At 50.1% G+C, this 17,941-nt stretch overlaps 1 protein-coding gene across 1 annotated transcript in view; it reads left to right on the forward strand.

Moving 5' to 3' along the window:
* The window catches only part of LOC147690264 (inverted formin-2-like), a 156,283-nt gene that overhangs the window by 128,071 nt on the left and 10,271 nt on the right, over positions 1-17,941 (forward strand). The window lies entirely within an intron of this gene.

Consider the following 17,941-nt stretch of genomic DNA (forward strand, 5'->3'; position numbering starts at 1 on the left):
GCAGAACTATAATTGTTGTGAATATTTTTGTGACACATTCTTTTTATGTAACATAAAAGACTAACCACTGTCTGCATTCCAGTATGTTAATCGTCCTATGCATTTTTGTCTAAAGGACTGGCTATTATGTAACATATATTCTCTCCGAAAGGGAGCCTGAATTGCATTAATACTACTTTTATGTGAGCAAGAAACATTGGTATGAATCGGCTATTCCTTATCTCTATTAAGGGCCCGATTGCAAAACAATCCTAAATCTATTGCCTAATCTGGCCAATATTCACATTGATCTCTGCTACTAGCGTCTGTCACTCAGTCATGTAACATGGGCAGGTGTTGTATAGTGCATAATTACCCCGTGCTGTTTCTTGTGACATAATTTATGTTGGTCACCCTGCTCAATGGTACTCATTTTATCTATAAAGGAAGGATGAGGATTTGTGGATCCTCAAACTTCCTGCAGTGGAACTAATTATTCCAATGAGCCACCAACCCTGGCTAGGAGCCTTGGTGCAGCTCTACTCATGACTAGCTTCTTATGACGTACACTAGAGGTTGATGGGTTATTAATTCCCTTTGTACCAAATTTCTCTGGATTAATAAAAATGCTCATATTGCCTTATCAAAATTAACTAAACCTAAAATGGAAGATGGTGTAAGTTTTCCTAATTGTAAATTATATCATACTGCTTTTTTGATTCAACAAATGTATGCTTTGAATAGACCATATCAAGACTCTCCTATACCCAACTGGATTAATTTTGAACGCTCTCTATTACATGAATTTTCTTTTTATGATGTTATTTTTATGTCTAACTGCACAATTATTTCCAAGTACCCCATTTTAAGATATATTCACAGCATCTAATGCATTCAATTTTTTACCATTGGCTCTAATTTTTATCAAACTTTCCTTGCCTCCTCTACCTGGTATAATAATTCCTTTAAGTTTTGCCACAAAACATTCTATTTTAAACATTTAAAAGAAAAGGGTGTTCTATATGTCCATCAATTAGTCTCCCACAATTCTGTTCTCCCCTTCATTACAATACAAGATTGTTATGGTTTACCTACTTCTTGCTTGTCCCAATATTAAATGTCACAAGTGATTAAATACTTTTTTATTAACCAAGAGCTTTCCTGCTGACTCTACTCCGCTTATTCCCCTGACACCTCTATATAATATTGCATTTGATTCCAACCCTAAACCATCTTTTATAGCTAAACTTTAATCCACTCCTATTTCCGTCAGACTTAAATCCTCAGTTAAGCTATCATAGGAGCAAGACATCTCCATGACCCTCTCTGTTCAACAAAGGGACAAATGATGGCATAAAGTTTTCACTACCTCCAAAGCTGCCAATGTTACTCAATCTTTATTCTTTTTATACGAAATAGTTGTTCATACACCTGCTCTTATTCATAAAATCAATCCTTCTATTTCACCTTTATGCTTGTCATGTCTTTCCTCTAAAGGTACATAACTTCATTTAATATACTAGTGCCCAAATGTTTTTTAACTTTTGGAAATCTATTTCGTCTAAATGTTCAAAGATGTTTTAATATCATATTCCATTATCCATTCAAAATGTTTTTCTTGGAACTATGTATGAATATTTAAATGACTGCTCTCTGAAGTTGATATTAATCTGATCTTTTTATTGCACTTGCTTTTAAGGTCATTCTTACCTGTTGGAAAGATAACTCTAAAATATGTTTGTTAACAAGGTGGAATCTTTTTTGTGATGAGCATAGAATATCCACTGTCTCCTTCATTACCCAAGAAAAGTAGATCTGATTTACTCTGGTTACCCTTGACCACTTTTTGGTCCTCACACTCATCCTTACCCTAATTTCTAGACGTCTCTTTCTAGACGTCTCCTTCCTTTTCTTTATTATTATCTCTTTTTTCTTCTATTCTTTTCTTATCCATTTCTTCTCTACTTTTATTCATGCTTAAAATATAAAATTGACTGTTAGACATGTATTCTGCTAATTTTTATTTACATTATACCATTGGATTGCATTTTACAGTTTTTTATCCTAATATTACTGTATATCCCTTTACCTCTAGTATATGATTTTTTGTTGTTGTTCACCTTCCTTTTGATGATTGTAATCTTGGTATTCTATTTTTGATTCTAATAAAAAATATTTAACTAAAAAAAGAGGTTGATGGGATCTCCCCATGAAGGCCATTTCTACTTGCATCACCGAGAGTTTTATTTTCCATGTGATCAACTTATCTCTAAACACCTGTGGAACTTGTCCTTGGAGCAGCGTAATTTTGGCTCCACCTTTTTGTTCAACTAGGCCATACATATATATTTACACATGCTTTATGTGCTCGTGTGATGTAACATTATTAAAATAGTGTAGGTCACTTTAACAGATACAGCAAGTGCATTTACTGTGTAATCTCAAGATTTGAGTGTGCATATTAACATTTTCCTTGCATTAACATTGGATTGTAGCTCTCATATACATCTGCATTTGTGTGGTTTGAACAATATTATTAATTCTTATATATTCACATACTCATTTGAATAGTACTCTACATCTATATTACAGCCGTATCTGTAATCATGCATTTAAATATGTATTGCGATGCTTGCCACACTAGCATGACCAAAGGCCTTAAACATTTGAATTTCTTGATGTTTAACTTTCAACATGAATGTTTGCTTTGGATGCAATGTTTTTCTCACTTTTACAGGTGCAGTCATGTGATCTTATGAATAGAGAAGGCACTTTGTGTGAAAGAGATAGTGAGGTTCAAGAGGAGTACTTTTGGTAAGAATGAGAAACCTTAACGAACAAAGGGAGGGCTTCTGTCCCTTTAGAGAACTTCTACAGAGGCTTTGCTATGCGGACACCTTTCTTGCTTCCCTGACTTCATTTGGGTTGCCCTGACCCCCAGTTTAGAATAGGGCTTAATAGATTTTCTTTGCCAACATCATGTATAAACAGGAGGATCAAAACCTTCAATCTAATCACCAAACTGTTACTCATTCTCTGTATTGCGGCTACTGAATTCCTCATTTGCTTTCTGTTAATGAGGATACAAGTTTTCTAGCTTTTTGGATTTCCATTAGGTATTCTGTATTATTACACTGCTTTTGCAACTGATGACTATCAACTTGTCTTTGAACTTGTATTATATCCATACTTAGAGACATCATCCGACTCAGAGTTTTACTGTGTGGCCAAATGGGTTACACTTAAATTGCTAAAATATAGTTAATTCACTCCTTTATTTCCTCAGGCACCTAGAAAGTTCCATTGCAAAATGAAAGGAAAAGGGGCCCAAATATGGTGCGTTAGTACCCTTCTCTGTGTCATCTTAAATTCACTTTAAATATATACTCTACTTGGTATCACAAACTAACACCTCACCTCCTTCCTAGATGTGCCATATTCTAGGTTACATGAAAACCATTCTGGAGTTTATATAAATGAAGAAAGCACCTAAGACCTTTCAAAGCATACATTTTAAGTTTAAAGTATTTTATTGAAGCAGGGTGAGGAAAGAAACAACAAAACAAACATAGAACCACAGGTGCCTCTCAGAATCAGTGCGCATGGTACATTAGATACATAAAGGCAGTCCTTTCGACACGGTGGGCACAGTCGTGCCTGGATCTCACAGCTCGCGCACCTGTGGGCGAAAACAAAAGGGGAAAAAAGGAAAAAGGGAAAAGGGGGGGAACAACCCTACCCCTCCTCCCACCCAGCCAACAACCTCCCAACCCCCAAACCCCCTCCCCCACCCCCTTTACTGTGCTGTCAACCACTCGCTCTTCCCCTGTGGCACCCTATTGTCTACCCCCACTACCAGTTGTCAGCTTGGGCCGATTAAACAGGCGGGTCTGGCGGCGGTGTCAGCCGCAACAGTCTAAGATACCTAGGGCATGTGATTTCTTTGAATTCTGAGCATAACAAATTATGGAAGGGTGCCCACAGCTCCTCAAAAGCGTCTACGTCCCCCGCCACCACTAGGGACAGCTTCTCCATGCCAAGGACATGCCACAATCTGTGCAGCCAGCCGACAACAGTGGGGAGCGTGGCGGAGCGCCAGTGAATGAGTATGTTCTGTACTGCTGACCCCAAAGCTATCGCTGTCTGTCTACCCCTTTTAGATCTGAGAGGGTACATCAATCCATTCGGCAAACCCAGTAGGACAGATGCAGGGAGACGGGGTAGTTCTATTCCAAAGCATTTGTCAACCTCATTGAGGACCTCCTCCCAGTAAGGAGCCAGAAGGGGACAGTCCCACAATATATGAGTAAGTGTGCCAGTCTGACCACAGTTGCGCCAGCATGTCCCAGGTATTGAGCGGTCCATCTCATGTAATTTCTCAGGAGTGCGATACCAATAGGTTGTGATTTTGGTGAAGGTCTCTGTGAGCCCGGTGTGATAGGCGGAGTGGCGCGCTCGGTAGGAGATGTGGTCCCATTCAGTATGGCTCAGCACTCTACCAAGCTCCCGTTCCCACCGCTCCCTACCCGGGTTGTAAATGTGAAAGGGGGGGGGGTTGCAGCATCTTATACAAGTCAGAGATGAGCTTGGCGTCCGACGAGCGAGTCACTAGCCAGCGCTCATACGCTGTGATCGTCCGGTCTGCCGTCGCGCGCACTTGAGGCTGTAGCGCCCAGTGACGTGCCTGCATATACCGCATGCGTTCCGTCTCGGGGAGGCCATAATCCCGACGCAAGTCCTGGAAGGGAACGACACCCTCTGGGCCATATAGATGATATAAAGTGAAACATCGGGCCGCCCGCCAGTGATCATAGGCTCCAGGCTCCATACCCGGGCCAAAGTCTGGGTTACCAATCAGTGGCGTGAAGGGAGAGGGAAAGGTAGTGAGTTTGTGCCTGGTAGCCACAGAGTCCCACACACGAAGCGGGATCCGCGTCACAAAGGAGGCATAAAGGTTAGGGGGCCGATGGGCCCTTCTCAGGAAAGGCACCTCTTGTAGCGTTCTGCCTGCTACCGCCTGGTCCTGAAACAGCCAGTGTTTATCCGATTCCCACCGGCTCCACTCCACCAAATAGTGCAATTGGGCGGCCTGAAAATACTTCTGCAGGTCTGGTATCCCAAGTCCACCAGACTCCGGCGCCAGTGTAGCTATGGTCCGTTTGATCCGAGGCCTACGGCCCTGCCACACAAAACGTGCGATGGCCGACTGAGTCTCCGCGAGCCATCCTTTGGGGGGCTGTAGCGGGAGCGCCCTGAACAGGTACAGGACCTGTGGCAGGAGGGTCATCTTCACTGCGGCCACCCTGCCCAACAGCGACAACGTGCCCCTGTCCCAGCGGGCCAATTCCTCCTTGATCTTTGCACTCAAAGCCGTGTAATTGGCTGTGACCATCGCAGGGAGTGAGGGTGCCAAAAGGATCCCCAAATACGGAATCCGGTCCCCAGACCAGCTCAAGGGGAAAAGCCTCTGCAGTTCAGCTCTGGTGGCGCTAGTCAGCGAGATATCAAGGGCCGCAGACTTCCCAAGGTTCACCTTGAAGCCCGCCACCGTAGCAAAGAGGTCCAGTTCCGCGATACATGCAGGCAGGGACCTCCGCGGGTCGTAGAGTGTCAGTATGACATCGTCCGCATAGAGGCTAAGGGTATGATGGAACTCTCCCATCCGGACTCCTATGATGTCGGGGTTCTGGCGGACCCTTTGAGCGAACGACTCCATATAGAGAGCGAAGAGCAGAGGGGACAGCGGGCACCCCTATCTTGTACCACGCTCTATTGGAAAGTGCCGAGAGCTGCCCCCGTTCACCCGGACTACCGCAGATGGGAAACTGTAGCAGTTGAAAATCAGGTGCCGGAACTTCTCGCCGACCCCAAACTTGCCCAGGACCTTCTCCAAATAAGGCCAGTGCACCCTGTCAAACGCCTTTTCCGCGTCAATGGAGAGGAGCATGCGTTCCCCGGGAATCCTCGAGGCCTTCTCAAGGATATGAGTCACTCTCTTCGTGTTGTCCACAGTCTGCCTGCCTGGTACAAAGCCGGCCTGATCCGAGTCGACCATGCCCGGGAGATGAAGCGCCAGACGTGCCGCCAGAATGCTAGTGAAAACCTTCAGGTCTGTGTTCAAAAGTGAGATTGGGCGGTAGGACCCGCAAGCAGTCCGATCCTTGCCCGGTTTCGGGATCACAGAAACCGTAGCCTGAAGAAATTCAGGGGGAATGGCACCCGGCTCCGAGAATGTATTAAAAAGACGCGTCAAAAGAGGCGCAAGCTCCTGGCAGAAGGTCTTGTAGAAGAGCGGAATAAAACCATCAGGTCCCGGGGCCTTACCAGTCTTGAGCCGGGAGATCGCCGTAACCACCTCCTCAATCCGGATCTCCCGCTCCAGATATTGGGCCTGATCCGGCGTCAGCGACGGGAGCGACACCGAGTCTAGATAGTCCGTTTCGGCCCGTGCGGAGGGGGCCTCGCCAGTGTAGAGGTCAGCGTAGTAGTTGCGGAAAACTTCCACGATCTGCCCGTCCTCCATGACCGACCCCCCGGTAGGGGTAACTAACTCCTTCACCCGGTGCTGTTGGTGTTGCACCCTGAGCTTGTGCGCCAGGAGCCGGCCGCACCTGTCCCTACCGGTGTAATACTTGTGCTTCAGGCGAAGCACCGCGTAGTCCGCTCTGTCTGTGTCAAGAGCGAACAGGAGTTTCCTGGCGGCCTTCAATTGCCTCCAGACTCGGGGGGCGCCCGTTCTGTGATGTACCTGTTCCAGCTCCCGCACCCGTCGAGTAAGCTCGTCCCTTTTGAGCTGGCGATCTTTGTTCTCCGCCGAGGAGATAGCGATAAATTCGCCACGGAGCACAGCCTTCAGGGCAGCCCATTGCGTTGCGCGGGTAGTGTCGCCGTTGTCGTTGACATGTTGAAAGTCCGTTATGGCCGTGCGGATCTGTAGCACCGTCGATTGCCTGTGCAGTAACGTATCCCTAAGACGCCAGACCCCCCTCGGATGAGCCACTGGAGGTAGACGGAAGGTGCCCCCCACCGGTGCATGGTCGGAGAGAGAGAGGACCCCCATGCCGGCAGTCGAGGCCAGTTCGAACATCGGGCCCGTCACTAGAAGGTGATCCAGCCTCGCGTAGGACTTGTGGGCATGGGAGAAATAGGAGTATGCACGAGTCGCGGGGTGGAGGCGGCGCCACATGTTGTGCATATCAAGCTCCCCCAGTCGGGTACGAACCGAGCCCGAAAGCTCCCCCAACTGGTGGCGCCGCTGCTCAGACCTGTCCAGAGTCGCATCAAAAACCACATTCAAGTCCCCCCCCAGTACAATGTGCCTGTCAGGAGTGGATGTCACGTCTTCCAGCGCCTTGTGCAGAAATTGGTCCTGACGGTCATTGGGGCCGTATATGGAGCCTACAGTAAACACCAAGCCCCCCATCTTAGTCCTATACGCCAGGAGTCTCCCCTTCTGTTCCGCTACCTTCTGCAAAACCTCCCCTCTGAACCCTCTTGAGAACAAAAGCGCCACACCTGCTGTTTTAGAGGCACTGGAAGAAAAGAGTTGCGTGGGGAATTTAGGGGTGCGCATTCTGGAACAATCCTTGGCCAGCAGGTGGGTCTCCTGCAGTAGGCAGATGTCGGCCTGAGAGTTCTCTAACAGGGACAGGACAGCCCGCCGTTTAACCGGATTATTCAGCCCCTTCACATTCAGAGTAACAACTTTAAGGGCCATCACGGAGGGGGACACCAGAAACGCTCATGAAGGCAGGCGAGGCCCACCGGGCAAAACTCAAAGGCCACAGCAAGAAACATCATCTCACAGCGAAAGCAAACTTCCCAACGGCACAGTACAGTCCCCGAACCCCAAAACACCCCAACTGTGTGGACCCCCCCCCCCAGAACCCCGCACACCCAGCCCCACACTCCCCCCAACCCCCCCTCCCCAGCGAACCCCCAAACTCGAAACTTTCCCCAACAACTCCCCTTCCTCCCCCCCGCTCCCCAAGCCATTCAAAAGCGTCATTGTCCCAGTCCGGTCCTTATCGGACAAGGCCGTGGAAAGTGGATCAAGTGGACGTCCAGCCACCACCACCAGCACCCCGCCCCCCCTACCCCTAGAACCCCCGCACCTGCAATGGTGAAAAGCTAATGTAGACTCCCCCCGGAGTAAGTTCAGGCCGTCAAGGCCACATCGCCGTTCGTCGTCGCCCTGGAGGCCTCCTGGATGGCGCTCGACATGTCCGCTCGAATCGTGGGCGAGTCAGGCCTCACAGTCGGCGGGGATCGCCTCTCCCCGATCTGTTGCCAGCCGTCTCGAGTGCTGCGCCTGCGGCGAGGCGCCGGGGTGTCCGTGTCCGAAGCCGTGATCCCCAATACTCCGCAGACATCCTGGAGGGACCGAAGCTGATGCAATGTTCCATTCCACCGGAAAATCAATCGGAAGGGGTGCCCCCACGAATACTGCGTTTCGTGCTCCCAAAGGAAGTCCGTGGCAATCTTAAATGTTTTCCTCTTCAACAACGTGATCGTGGATAAGTCCTGATATAGAGCCACCGGGTGATCTCTGAAGCGGAAAGGCTGCTGCCGCCGCGCCTCGCGGAGAATCCGCTCCTTCAAGGGGAAGTCCGGCAAAAAGGCCAATATGTCCGGGGGGCGCCGAGGCCCTGCGAGGACGACCAACCCTGTGCGCCCTGTCGATACGTATTTGGAAGTCCTCAGACTCCCCCAGGATTGCGCGGAATAGGGCTCCCAGGTAGGCGGCCACGTCCTCACCCTCTTCGTTGGACGGAACACCCCGGACCCTGATGTTGTTCCGCCTGGACCGGTTTTCAAGGTCCTCGGCGTGGGCCTGTAACTCGATCTGTTGTTCCCGCAGCCGTAGGACCTCTTGCTGCAAGTGGGTGATCTCCTCGTCCCTAGAATGACCAGCCGCCTCCACAGTGTTAACTCGCTCCCCCAGGGAGTCCACTTCTCTTCGGACTTCCCGGACCTCTCCGGCCACCTCCTTCTTCAAAGTCTGAAAATCCTCCCTCAAGGAGCTAAACAGTGACTCCAGGAATGACCGGGTCACTGGGGGCTCTCCGCTGTCAGCGCCCCTGGAGTTGGCCGGGGGGCTCGGGGCAGGCTGGCCCCCGCCGCTGCGCAGGGCACCGCGCCCCAACATGTCCGGCAAAGTCCGATCGCCTCTCCTCTGCCCCCTGGCATTCGACATCTTGGAGAGGTGGGAATCGCCGACGTCCACAGCTCGGCGAGTAGGCGCCACAGACTGGGGCAGCTGAGCAGCAGAAGCTGGCCGGTCCTGCAGTCGCTGGTAAGGGAGCACTGCAGTCCAGAGGCCCCGGTCGAGGATGGGCGGCTGCTCCGAGTTCTTCAAAATGGCTACCCGTTGCAGGCAATGGGGCCAACGCCCAGGAATCGAGGCCGACCCCCGTCACGGGAACAAATGCAGGGCGTACAGTCAAAGGGCAGGCTCGCAGGGCGCGAGGCAACCAGGGCCGGCCCGCCGGGATGTGCAAACACGCTGTAAGCACGACCTCACTCCGTTGCGGCCAGGGGGGACCGGAGCAGCCACATGGGGTAGGCCTTCTCGGGCCCCGGTGTTGCGTAGTTGCCGCAGGTCGGCTACGCCTCCGCCGCCACCGTCTATTCAACTCCGCTCCGTCGACGAAGGCCGCTCCGGCACCCACCCAGGCGCCGTGTCCCGGGCACGTCGGCAGGCCACTCGCAGTCACTGGATCACCTCGCCGGAACACAAAGCCTGAAAGTCTCGCGGCTCTCGGGCCTCCCGTAGGTCTCTCAGCGGGCACCGCCTCGGTCGGCACCCGAGCTGAACCACCGCCGCGGCGGGACAACTGGGGCTCGCCGACTGCTCTTCATCACCACGGGGATCACCAGGTGTGGTAGCCGCCCGATCTGGGGGAGATCAGCGGCTGTGAGTGGTGCAGGGTTTTCAGGGGCTCGGGAGCTCTCGGCAAGTGCGTCCTCTCAGCCCGCCATCTTGGCCACACCCCTCAAAAGCATACATTTTAAAAGCGATATTCTCTTCACACACCTTATTAAATTGCCTTCTCGATTTTCCTTTTTCCTTACACCAAATTAAAAAAAACATTACATTTGCAATTATTATTATTATTATTATTATTAGGAAGATTTATAAAGCGCCTGGTTAGGCGCACCGGCGTGTCCCCACACTATGGTAAGTAGAGTAAACAGTCCAAGCAGCCATCACAGTCGCCTACCTCCCGTATAGGTGAGTCTTAAGTTTTCTTCTAAAAATGGACTCTGAAGGCTCCCAACGTAGCTCTATAGGCAGGGCGTTCCACTGCTTAGCGGACAGATATCTAAAAGACCTGCCCCCCATTCGAGCCTTCTTTATTTTTGGAATTTTCAATAGCCCTGTACAGGAGGAGCGCAGGTCCCGTTAAGGCTCATAACGAGTGACCAAACTCTGTAGCGGGACAGGGACTTTACCGCTCAGGATACGGTGACACGTGGAGAGAGCCTTAAACTCCACCCTGCTCCTAACAGGAAGCCTATGTAAGGCCTGGAGCGCTGCTTTAGAAGGAGATCTCCTAGGGAGCCTCAGAACTAAGTGAGCAGCTGCATTTTGCAGCACCTGAAGGCGGTTGATGGCCCTTCCCGTGGCCCCCAGATACAGCAAATTGCCATAATCTAGGCGTGAGGTGAATAGGGCATGCACCATTGTCCGACGAGCTGTGATAGGCAGAAGGTCCAAGACCTTCCTCAGAGTTTTCAGAACTCCGAAGCATACCCCGACAACCCGGCCAATCTGGGGGCCAAAGGCAAGGTCAACATCAAGCCACACTCTGAGATTCCTTGCTTCCTGGCAGGGGACAGGGGTTTCTCCCAAACAGGGTGGCCACCATGCCGACGACCAGACAGATGGCCCTCCCCCCACCACGAGTACCTCGGTCTTGCTACCGTTTAGTTTCAAACAGTTGGCGGACATCCAGGTTGGCAGTTGCCAATTTGCATACCCCTCACTGTACTTCCCCCTGCTCACAGTACTTCCTCCTGCTCACAGTACTTCCTCCTGCTCACAGTACTTCCTCCTGCTCACAGTACTTCCTCCTCCTTCCTCACTGTACTTCTTTTTTCCCTTTATTCAAATTAGTATCAGGGCAAGGTCACCCATTTCTATTCCAAGCTGCAACGCTTAATCATCTCTGTTCTCATTGTAGTTTCACATTGGATATGTGGGGTGCTGAAGTTTGTTGGACACATGGAACTATTAAGCCCAGGACAGTGCTAAGTCAACTTGTCCCACTCCTCTGAGGACCCTAAAACTCTGATTTTGGACTGGTCTAAATGGTCCCTCGGTGGTCATGATTAAGTCTGTAGGGACCGTACCCCATAATGTATATTTTCGAGTGTGGCTATGCTAGCTCCTGGCAATATGGAAGTCGGGCCTCTATCTCAAACTTGAGCTTTGCGGGCTATTCAAAAGCCAGAACGTGTAATGTAAATATTGTGCAATGTAGAGGTTTGGATTTTGTACTGGTTTTAAAGCGTGCATTGGTTACTGACATACCTGTGCCCCCCGCACTTAACTTGGGTTCTCATTGCCTTTACTGTATACTACAGGTATAATGAGGAAGCCAATGCACGTAAATTCATTACTGTAGTTACCTCTACTGTCGACCTTGGGAGCCCTAAACTGTGGGTTCCCAGGGACGCTTTCCACTTCCCACCCTCTATGGTGATCCTACGACTGCCCTGACAACCTGGATTCTATCCTTTTAGTGATCAAAGTAACTAGGGAAGTTCTAAAAAGCAAAATAGATATGGCCACTCCGGATCCAGGCCTCCTATGGGTAAATAAAAAGAACACAGAAAAAAAAACAGTGAGCCAAACTGAAACCTCCCATTGGATTACTACAAACTTGGATTGCTGTCCTACTTGAGTATTCAATTCAGGAAATACCATGCTTAAGGAAGGTCCCACAAAAACAATGCTCATTTAGGTCTGCCCATGTAATCTGCCTTGTCAAGGCTAAGGCCCTGAGAGCCTTTTGAGTCACCTTTTTGATTGCCAGAGGAAAGGACGCAGTCACCAAGTAACCACAGTTAATTTAATAATGCTACTGAAAGGTGGCAAATGCCTCCTTAATAGGGTTCTAAACGGGGCAGGAAAAATCTAAAAATGGTAAAAAAAAAAAAAAACTAACAAAAACACTGGCAGCTTTCTAGATGTTGATGGTATCTCCAGCTACAAATGATCAAAAATCAGAATCAACAATCGTATCAAATGGATGCTAAAAACAGAAGAGAATGAATGTGTTGTGGTGCATCCATCACTTCCAGATGCCTCCTGATCGGACTTAAACAGGAACTGGCATTGCAGGAAATGCAAGGCTCTCCAAAAACAGTTACTGAGTACCCCTTTCAGATATGATGGTATGAGGTAACCTCTGAAGTTAAAAAAGGTCAGTCAAAAAACTATCTGCTATCTCTAACAGCTGTTGCCTACTTGGATTCAGGCCAAAATTAACCCATCTCTGAAAAAGTGAGTACATTAACCATTATGACATGATACCCTTCAGAGGATGGAAAGTCCATTGAAGTGATTGATAAATAAAACTACCAGGATTCAAATAGGAGTAATAAAAATTCTAGCTTCTGTGCCAGCGGCTGGTTACCGCAGAGTATTTGTGGGCACGGAGACTCAGGACAGTTCATTTTCATATAATTGTTGCTTTAGTATATGAGGTGACTTATGAAGCTTCTCCGTTGCATTTAAGTCCTGTGTTGTTGGCTCGCCTGGTTCATTTTGTGTTCTATCGCAATAATTTCTTCACTCATCTCAGATTTCTTTTTCTTCTCATCCTGGTGTATTTCAATATTATTTGAAGAATGTAGTGATTGTATATGTAATCCCTTTGGACCTCCGGATTGGGTAACCTGGTCAATACCCCCGATACCACACTATACAAAAGACTGGAGGATGTAGGTATACGTAGTGGTCTTTAATATATCATCAAGCAGACATAAGGAATGATGCCAGAATGGATACAGGGTACAACACCTCGTGAAGTAGCTGGTTCTATTCTTCCAACCGTCCTCTGCACTAATGCCGGTCCCGGCACTCCCCAACAGAGGACACTGTGCAAAGAAGTGGCCGACAATGCCACTCGAATTAGAGGTATGTGTTCTTGGTGGTATTGGAATCGTCCTCCGCAATAGTGTCGGTCCCGACACTCTCCAACAGAGGGCAAGCACCGGTGAAGCGCAATGCAACAGTGAAGGAGGGCCAACAACCCTCAAGCGGGGACTGTGCCTGCAATGCAGCAATGCGCTCGATACCCTCGAGCTGGGACAGCGGGATGCTTAGCGTCCCACACGCTTGATAACCCTCGAGCGGGGACTGCCGTTAAAGTCTAAAGAATCAAGCGTCTCAACCCCGCTCGATAACCCTCGAGCTGGGACTGCCTTTAAGTCTGCAGAATCAAGCGTCTCAACCGCGCTCGATAACCCTCGAGCGGGGACTGCCGGAAAGGTCTGCAGAAGTAAGCGTCTCAACCGCGCTCGATAACCCTCGAGCGGGGACTGCCGGAAAGGTCTGGGGCTAGAAGCGTCTAAGCGTACTCGCGTACGTCAACAGGTCTCACCTCTGGCGCTGTTCTCTGGTGTGGTCCTCAACACAAACTCAGAATATCCAACGCCTTCCGCTGCCGCCATGTTCGTTTATGACCGCTCGCGAGGCTCCTCCTCCTCGCATAGCCCTCTGGTAGATGTAGTCCTGATGAGTCTTCGTCCTCGTTTCTAGCGCCTGGGCGAGTGTCCTAACAGTACATTCCTCCTCACTCAGGGACACCGAACAGGACCGGGCTTCTCCGGGTATTTCCTGTGAAAAGCAGACACCAACTGCGGCGCACAGATGCCCGCGACGGGCTCCCACGACTGTTCCTCCGGCCCATGTCCTTTCCACGAAAAAAGGTACCACAGTTTGCCCCGTCTCCATCTCGAATCCTTAATGCCCCCAACCTCGTATTCGCTGTCACCCTTCATCAACACCGGCACAGGGACTGCAGGCCGTGATGAACGAGAGGGTTTGAGCAATGATACATGGAACACCGGGTGGATACGCATGTTGGCAGGTAGCTCCAGACGCATATTCACAGGGCTGATGCATTTCTTGATGCGGTAGGGTCCCAAGAACCTGGGATGGAAGACGCTGTGCTTACGGAACCTCATGTTCTTAGAAGAAACCCACACGAAATCCCCCTGTCTGTATAGCGGTCCAGGCCGCCTTCTCCTGTCAGCATATGTCTTGTACACCTTCTTGGCCTCCTCCAGACTCCTCCGTGCATTCTCGATCGTGTCCTTGATGTGTACTACCCGTCGAGCTGTTTCAGGCATGCCCGACTTCATGACGGGATGTATCAAAGGGAGGAACCTGGGATGGTGTCTGTAGTTGCTGTAGAACGGCGATACCTTCGTGGATGTATGCGTTGCATTGTTATAGGCTATCTCCGCAAGCCACAACTTATCCACCCATTCCTCCTTGCCTTGGTCTATGAAACAGAGATACTTTTTCAGCGTCTGGTTGAGACGCTCCGTTTGGCCATCCGTTTGTGGGTGGTAGCTAGTGGATAATGCGGAGGTGATCCGCAGCGGCGAACACCAAGTTCTCCAAAAGCGCGCGGTGAATTGAGACCCGCGGTCCGAAACAATCACACTCGGTAGGCCATGTACCCTCACCACCTCCTTTAGAAGTGTGATCGCTAGCTGTCCTGCAGTTAGTACTCCTTTGCAGGCAATGAAGCGACCCATCTTGGTCAAATAGTCTATAACCACGATGATAGCGGTATGGGGTAACCCTACCACGAAGTCCAAAGATATGTTGTCCCATGGCCTGGCGGGTGTTGGAAGTGGTTACAGAAGCCCCCGAGGCGGCCGTGATCCGATTTCATGGCGGAACATGTAGAACAAGCGGCAATCCATCCCCTCACATCAGCTCTCACTGAAGGCCACCAGAATTGGCGCACAACGTATTCGACCGTTTTCTCCAGGCCAAAGTGCCCAGCACAGGGAGATTCGTGACACCACCTGAAGGCCAGCTTCCGTAGTTTGACGGTAGGCAACAGTAGACATCGACCATTCAACGGAACCCCATCCCTAACCTGCCATTCCACATGCCTGCGGAGCCACTGCCGCCATCCGAAGGTGCGGATACCTCTCTATATTCCTTGAATGAATGCCCCTGGTTGGATCGCTCCTACAACTGCACCAGGTTGAATGTTGGACCTGATGGACGGCATAGGCCTTTCCGTATCTGTGTGCTGTCTCGACACGACAGTGGGTCTGCCTTCCTATTCTCCGTGCCAGGTCTATACGTGATGGTAAAGTGGAACCCGGAAAAGAACAGCATCCATCTCATCTGCCAGGGGGACAGCTGCCGGGCAGCCGTCATGAACTGTAGGTTCCTGTGATCAGTGAACACCAACACAACGTGTTTAGCCCCCATCAGGAGATGTCTCCATTTGGCGAAGGCGTCCTTTATGGCCAGCAGCTCTTTTTCAGCAACGTGGTAGTTGCGTTCCGCCATGTTCACCTTCCTGGACATATACGCTAAGGGATGTAGCAGCCCCGTCTCAGGGTTTTTCTGCGATAGGATGGCCCCTACCACGAGATTGGAAGCATCGGCTTCCACGATGTACTGCTGTTCCGGGTCGGGATGAGCAAGAACAGGTGCGGTCACAAAGGCTGTTTTCAATGCCTGGAATGCTCGTTCTGCTTCGTTTGACCATAGAAATTCAGAGGATTTCCTCAGTAGGTTAGTGATGGGCGCCACTAGTCCAGAAAACCCCTCAATAAACCTCCGATAAAAGTTGGCAAAGCCAAGAAAGGTCTGCACCTCCTTCACGGTCTTCTGGGTTGGCCATTCCACCACCGCTTTCACTTTCCTTTCAGCCATTGTTTGTCCTTCAGGACTCAGCATGACCCCCAAGAATTCCACGGTGGTTACGTGGAAGTCGCACTTGCTGAGTTTGCAGTATAGTTAGTTTTCTCTTAGAATTTGCAGGACTGAGGCTACAAGCCACACATGGTCTTCCAGGCAGTCAGAATAGATCAGGATGTCGTCAATGTAGACGACGACGTACACATCCAGTATGTCTCTTAGAACGTCGTTCAAAAAGAACTGAAACGCCGCAGGGGCATTACAGAGCCCGAACGGCATCACTCGGTATTCGAACAAACCAAACCGAGTCTTAAAGGCCGTTTTCCACTCGTCCCCACACCGCATGCGGACAAGGTGGTAAGCCCTCTTCAGATCAAGTTTGGTATACACACGGGCCCGCTTCACCTGTTCTAGGAGCACATTGATGAGTAGTAGGGGGTATCGTTTTTTTTACTGTTGAGCGCCCTAAAGTCCACGTAAGTGCGGAGTTCCCCATTGGCCTTCGGAATAAAAAAGAGGCGATGCCGCCAGTGATTTTGATGGCCGTATGAATCCTAGACTCAACATTTTGTCCAAATAGGAACTAAGGTGGATATTTTCGGGCTCTGACAAGGCGTACAGTCTCCCGCCAGGTATGCTCGCACCTGGGACCAGATCGATCTGGCAGTCGTAGACCCGATGAGGTGGTAGTGCCTCTGCTTGTTTGTCGTTGAACACGTCCCCGTATTCCTGATAGGCCTTGGGCAGCATTACTTCCTTTTCTGCTGCAGTGGCAACCTCAAAACTTGAACTCATTGTTTCTATTGCCGTCCGTGAGAACTGCCTACAGGAACGAGAACAATACTGGGAGTCCATCCGTATATCTTGGTTTTCCCAATCAATAGAAGGGTTGTGTTTCTTCAGCCACGGTAGTCCTAGAATGATCCCGTACTGGGGGGCACCGATGATGTTAAAGTCCAATACCTCATGGTGATCCTTTCCATAATACACCTCAACATCACCTGTGTGTTGGCTGATGGGTCCCGAAACCAACCTGTGCCCATCCACCGCAAAGACGTCCTCTGGGACCACACAAGGCAGTAGTGCCACCCCTATGCAATGCGCCTCTTTCTCGTCCATAAACACTCCCATGGCCCCCGAATCTACCATGGCTGAGACCAACACCCACTCCTCTCGCACGTTCAGATGTAAAGCAATAAACATGTGGCTGGAGCTGGTTGAGGCGAGAAAATGTGCTGAAGGGATGTCTCCAAGACTCCTGGAATCCCCTTCTCCATTCCGGGAGTCGACTAGTTTTCCGCCCCCTTTTCTACAGTCGCGGTTGACCAGCGACTGGGGCGAGAACGACCGGTCTTTGATTTCGCAGGACACTCGCGGACGTAATGTCCTTTCTTCCCGCAGTACAAACTAAGGGCTTGTTTCCTGCGAGACTCATTTTCAGTAGCCGTAAGGCTGGCTCTGACGGCTCCCACGTCCATGGGTTCGTTCCGAGGGGCCGAAGGCGAATCCGAAGTCGCTGGGTAGCTGGAGGTGCTAGGGGTTTTGTCTTTCTTCGGACCTCCCCCTCGGCGTTCGCTTAGTCTATGTTCAAGACGCAGGGCCAGGCTGATCACGTCCTCGCATTGCACTGGTTGGGGATCGATCTGAGCTATCACGTCCTTCAGCTCTTCACTCAATCCCTGGTGAAATATCGCTGTTTGTTTGACAGGGGGCCATTGGTTTCCGCTATAAGGCGTCTGAAAGCGTTAAGGTATTGGACAAAGCTAGTGGATCCCTGTCTTAGTTCAAGCAATTCTCTATCGGCAGTGTAGGTATCGGCTCTCCTGTCAAACACCTTAACAAACTCCTCTTGGAAGGCTTCCCAATCGTATAGCAACGGATCGTCTCTGCTCACCAGAGGAACAGCCCATTGAGCTGCGTTCCCCGCCAGATATGATATCATGAATGCTACTCTCGCCTGGTTAGTAGGGAAGGCTTTCAGCTTGCAGGAGAAGTGCAGAGCCACATGCGTTATGAACACCTGGACTGTGGACGGGTCTCCGCTGTATCTCTCTG

The sequence above is a fragment of the Lissotriton vulgaris genome, chromosome 9 (assembly GCF_964263255.1).
Source record: "Lissotriton vulgaris chromosome 9, aLisVul1.2, whole genome shotgun sequence".
In the NCBI taxonomy this organism is placed as follows: domain Eukaryota; kingdom Metazoa; phylum Chordata; class Amphibia; order Caudata; family Salamandridae; genus Lissotriton; species Lissotriton vulgaris.